Genomic DNA, 6,346 nt, shown 5'->3' on the forward strand with positions numbered 1-6,346 from the left:
CAAGAGGCTTTTGAATTCCTCTTCACTTTCTGCCATATGGGTGGTGTCATCTGCATATCTGAGGTTATTGATATTTCTCCCGGCAATCTTGATTCCTGCTTGTGCTTCTTCCAGCCCAGCATTTCTCATGATGTACTCTGGAGATAAGTTAAATAAGCAGGGTGACAATATACAGCCTTGATGTACTCCTTTTCCTATTTGGAACCAGTCAATCTCAAACTTTCCTTTTTAATTCAGGTTTCCAGTTTCCTTCTTCCTAAAGATATACCATTTGCAAAACAAAAGCAAAGACTGAGAGTATATAGTTGTTTGTTTCCTTCAAATGGGCTTCAATAAAATGTACATTCTCAGTCTTTGTCCCTGAAACTTCACATACACAATATTATTTTCCAGCCTCCTTCTCAAATGATCATTTAACTGGTTATATTATTCTAGAGTCACAGTTACACTTTCTCAGTCTTTTCAAGATGTAATTTCACGATCTTCAGCCTACTTGGTTTACGTATTCAGAGGGTTCAAAATTTTATCTATCTTGGAAAATTATGAATCGAATTATTTTCAATATTGTCTCCCAGAATCCTTTTAGTATCACCTTCTGAAACTCAGAAAATATTCTATTTGTTCTTTATTTTTTCTTTTTCTTATATGTTGACATTTTTATCACTTTGAAGTCTATTCTACTTAGTATCTCAATGCATTTTTTCTTAGGATACTTTTGCTTACTGAGCTGTAGATAGGTCCACACAGTGTTTTTCCTTCTCCTTACAGCTATTTTTTTTATTAAAAAAAAAATTCCATCAATTTGTAGATTTGAAGACTCATGCTTCTCTTGGATGTTATAAATGGGACTCCATATCCCTGAGTCTTAGGGTTTTTGTTTCTCACAAATAATATTTTCTTTTCTCAGTTAAGAGTCCCAGGTAGAGAGATGAGCTTACTTGTAATCTTGTACATCAGCAGGCAAATTTACTGTTAGATAGTAATGTTTTTCCTGAGAAGCAGCTCTTTTAGGGACCTGGCATCATGAAAAGAGGGAACTCTCAGTTTATCATACCACCTGTTTAACTCCTTTTGTTTGAGTCCAGCTATTAGAGCATACCAATTTATCATATTTAATGTTCATCTATTATATAATTTGTGTCATAAAGAAACTTTTTAGGGTGGACCATCTTAAAAGTCTTTTATTGAATTGTTACAATATTATTTCTGTTTTATGTTTTAGCATTTTGTTTGTAAGGCATGTGGCACCTTAGCTTCTCAACTAGGGATCACACTTGCAGCCTCTATATCAGAAGGCGAAGTCTTAACCACTGGATTGTCAGGCAAGTTTCTGTACAATTTTTTCAGAGTTAGAAAATAAAGTTGAGGATACCTCCTGGAAATTAAATCAAAAAGAAAAAACATCATAAAATGAAAGAAAATACAGTGCAAGTCAACAGTTATTGAGAAGGTCTAATATCATTTTATTTTTTATTATATGTAGTTTTCACCTCACATTTCTGTTTGTTTTGGCAGGAACAGGATTCATTCTGGCTTAATATCACATGTGGAAGGAAACAAAGTCACTGTCCTTTCTAGTTTTTCAATGATGTTTTGTTTATGACACTAAAGACAATATTAAATCAATATATTTATGACTCCTGCCTCACTTTCCACTGATGTAAATTTTTCTAATTTTTATTATTCAGTTGTGACCAATTTGAATATTCATTATTGGTATTTCCCACTTAGTAAAATGTCATATATATTTTTTAATAAAAGAAAATTCAGGAAAATAAAGCATAACCATCCTTATAATTAAGTTTTTAGATAGCTTTGCAGCATGAAATTATTTTGCCTTGGGAAGTACTTAACTATAAAAAAACATTAGGTTCTACAATAGGTAATTTACTTAAAATATGAAATGTCCCTTTTCAATTTCTGGAGAAGTACTTCAAATATGACCTTAAGGTCCCTAAGAGATAGGAAGGATGAAGGGAGCTCTCCAGCACCCTTTGGGGCTCTCCATTTACTGCTGAGAGAAATAAACCAATTGCTTTTGATGATGTCCATGAGTGGTGGTGCATCAGTTATAAGCACCATACCTTAATAAACAGCTTATGTTCTACTAACAAAAATGATAGAGACATTGGTGGGAAAATTTGTCTTATCTATGGAAATCTTAGCAGCCTTGAGTCATAGTGATCTACTCTATCAGTTAATATACCTCATGTCTGGGTATATTAACTATAACATGGCTCATTCTCATATCACTTTAGAGTCCCTATTTAAATATAGAGGGCAATAATCCTCATCTATTAGTCCTATTATTTTTCATAGAGTATGGGGTTAGGTAAAATTATTATTGTACTCACAAATCACACACAAAGGACTTCCAAATACCTATTTATTTTAGCAGGTTTCTTCCCCCAGTATGTTTGAAATGGGAAGGACATTAGAGATCATTTATGACAATTTGACCATCTCATATCCACTAACTATATCATTCCTATCATGAGACCTACAACAACTAGCTAGTCAGCCTTGAAATTGGACATGTTCAGGTTCATGATACTCCCTACTTTTATGGCACTATATTATACATTAGGGCTTTCCAAGTGGTGCAGTGGTAAAGAAACTACCTGCCAATGCAAGAAATACAAGAGACCCAGGTTTGATCCCTGGGTTGGGACAATTCCCTGGACAAGGAAATGGCAACTCACTGAAATATTCTTTCCATGGAAATCCCATGGACAGAGGGAGCTTGGCGGGCTACAGTTCACAGAGTTGCAGTTGGACATGACTGAGCACACACACTGATCGCTGTTTATATATTAACAGTGGGACATATTAAAAATACATGTGTATTATTAAAGTGTGCTACCCTCCAAATCATAGCAAAAGTATCCCTGTATAGTCCCTTAAACACAGTTATTTACATTTGTAATCCATATCTTCTCCTGATAATTACACAAACCTGATGGATCTAATCGCCTTTCCAATTTCCTTACCCCCCAAAAAATGCTGAAATGCCCTGGGAAATACCAAATAATCTCCCCTTAAAAATCACAATTAGAGAGCACCTTACATTGTCAGATTATACTTCTTCCTCTCAATATCATGGTACCTTGCTAGTTAAGAGTTACTCCTCTAAACCCATATACATTTAATCTTTGAATGAAAGTGAAAGTGAAGTCGCTCAGTCATGTCCAACTCTTTGTGACCCCATGGACTGTAGCCTACCAGGTTCCTCTGTCCATGGGATTTTCCAGGCAAGAGTACTGGAGAGGATTGCCATTTCCTTCACCAGGGGATCTTCCTGACCCAGGGATTGAACCCAGGTCTCCCGCATTGTAGACAGACGGTTTACTGTCTGAGCCACCAGGGAAGTCGGTAACCTTTGAATACTCCACTGCTAAACTGAAGGAAATCAATGTTTATCAAGTGCCTTCTCTATGTCAGACATTGTGCCAAGTGTTGCACTCACTTTATCAAAGGGAATAATTGGGATTGTCTTATGCAATAAAATATTTTAAAATTATGTGATGTCATTCGTGTCATTTTTGATTATACAAGTTATTTTAGAATCACATCATACTATTAAATTATACCGAATTTGTAGGTAACCAAAGTAGCAGTAGTTTTGTTGCTAAGTCGTGTGCTACTCTTGCAACCCTGTGGACTGTAGCCTGCCAGGCTCCTCTGTCCATGGGATTCTCCAGGCAAGAATACTGAAGTGGGTTGCCATTTCCTTCTCCAGGGGATCCTCCTGACTCAGGGATCGAACCCAGGTCTCCAGCATTGTAGGCAGATTCTTTACCAACTGAGCTACAAGGGAAGTGGGAGAATACTGAAATGGGTAGCCTATCCCTCCTCCAGCAGAGAAGTTAACCAAAATTTCCAAGCTAATTTTTGTCCACATAAATTGCCATTCTTAAAGAACTTTGTATTTGTATTGTATAACTGGTTCTTTTTTTTTTCATCTAAATACAATTCATTTTCACAACTACAACAACTTATATTTTGTTTTGCTCTATTTTCATTTCTGAGTTAGATTAAAATCTCATTGCTTTCCTATAGCATTATCCATAGTTTCTAACCTTTAATAATTTTATTTTTTGATTAGCATGGCATTTCTTCCTAAGTTCAAGTTGGTGATTAAAGTACTACCTAGAGCATGATGAAAGCACTTTTCAACATATTACTGAAAAACAAAAATCATTCTGTGCTAACTCTGGTTATCAAAGTAACTTTAGTGTAATTTGTTTTGTAATCTACCCGCCTAGCTTCCATATAAATAGCACAATTTTATTTTCCCAAAATTTCTGTAACATAAAAGGCCCTATCAAATGTCTTTGTGAAATCAATATGTTTTAGGTGTGCGTCCTCATTATAATCTGTCAATTTAGAACCTCTATAAAAAACAGAAGATAAATTCATTTTAGAATGACTTGTTTTTAATGTGTGCATGCTAAGTTGCTTCAGTAATGTCCTACTCTTTGTGACCCCGAGGACTATAGCCACCAGGCTCCCCTGCCCATGAGATTCTGCAAGCAAGAATACAGGAGTGGATTGCCACATCTCCCTCCAAGGCATCCTCCTGACCCAGGGATTGAAGCTGTGTCTCTTAAGCCTCCAGCATTGGCAGGAAGTTTCTTTACCACTTAGCAGCACCTGGGAAGCCATATTTTTAGTGACCTTATACCAACTGTTAGAAAGTTCTTATTTCCTCTTTCTCCTAAACTTTCATAAACATTTTATGTATTGATATTATTACTAACAAATTTGTATTGAGTGCTAATTATATCTTAAGCAATATCCTAGTATTAGGTCTTTTTTGCCTTCTGAATGACCTCATTAGGTAGAAACTATTATTATAATCATTTTGCATATGAAATAAACAAAGGTTAGCAAGCTTAGATAATTTTCACAAAGACCAATGACTATTAAATTATGAAGCCAGAGATCAAATCCACATGTGTCTAACTAATAGAGTCCCACGCTTTAGCCAAATGCTACATGTATTTCTCTGATTTTCCTTGGAATAAACATTAAATTAGTCTGTACTTTCCACATCTACTACTATTAATAAGGAGAAATTGAGGTGTTGAGAATTTCTACTTTTCTTTTATCAACTGTTAGCAAAAAATATAATATACACACCAGGAAATATCATTTGTTCCCCTGTTTTGTTTACTATTACATAGTTAAGCATGTACTTTTTTGTCCTTAATGGTTTTCAATAAGTGTAGCACATTTGGGATTTTGCTTTTTTATACAGTGTTATATTTTCATGAAACTTTTAACAATTTCTTTAAGAAATTCCATATTTTTAAGCTTTTAAAAAGTGGGGATTTATGGATGTTATTGTTGTTCAGTTGCTCAGTCATGTCCAACTCTTTGCGACTCCAGGGACTACAGAGATTAAGTTTCTCTGACCTTCACCATCTCCCGGAGTTTGCTCAAACTCATGTCCACTGAGTCTATGATACCATTCAACCATTTCATCCTCTATTGCCCTCTTCTCCTCCTGACTTCAATCTTTCTCAGCATCAGGATCTTTTTAAGTGAGTCAGCACTTCGTCTCATTTAGTCAAAGTATTGGAACTTCAATTTCAGCATCAGTACTTCCAAAGAACATTCAGGCTTGATTTCCTTTAGGTTGGACTGGTTGGATCTCCTTGGTGTCCAAGGGACTCTCAAGAGTCTTATCCAACACCACAGTTCAAAAGCATCAATTCTTTGACACTCAGCTTTCGTTACAGTCCGAATCTCACATCCGAGCACTACTACTAGAAAAACCATAGCTTTCACTATATGGATCTTTGCTGGCAAAGTGATGTCTGCTTTTTAATACACTGTCTAGATTTGTCATAGCTTTTCTTCCAAGGAGTAAGCGTCTTTTCATTTCATGGCTGCTGTCACTGTCTGCAGTGATTTTGGAGCCCCTCAAAATAAACTTGTCACTGTTTCCATTTTTTCTCCATCTATTTGCCATCAAGTGATGGGACAGATGCCAAGTTCTTAGTTTTTTTGAATGTTGAGTTTTAAGCTAGTTTTTTTCACTCTCTTCTTTCACCTTCATCAAGAGTCTCTGTAGTTCCTCTTTGATTTCTGCCATTACAGTGTTGTCATATGCATATCTGAGGTTATTGATATTTCTCCTGGCAATCTTGATTCCAGCTTAAGCTTCATGCAGTCCAGCATTTTCCATGGTGTACTCTGCATATAAGTTAAATAAGAAGGGTGACCATATACAGTCTTGACACACTCCTTTCCCAATTTTAAACCAGTCCGTTGTTCCATATCCAGTTCTAACTGTTGTTTCTTGACAAATTTCTCAGGAGACAGGTAAAGTGTTCTGCTA

The sequence above is a fragment of the Bison bison genome, unplaced genomic scaffold (genome assembly GCF_000754665.1).
Source record: "Bison bison bison isolate TAMUID 2011002044 unplaced genomic scaffold, Bison_UMD1.0 scf7180017864514, whole genome shotgun sequence".
In the NCBI taxonomy this organism is placed as follows: Eukaryota; Metazoa; Chordata; class Mammalia; order Artiodactyla; family Bovidae; genus Bison; species Bison bison.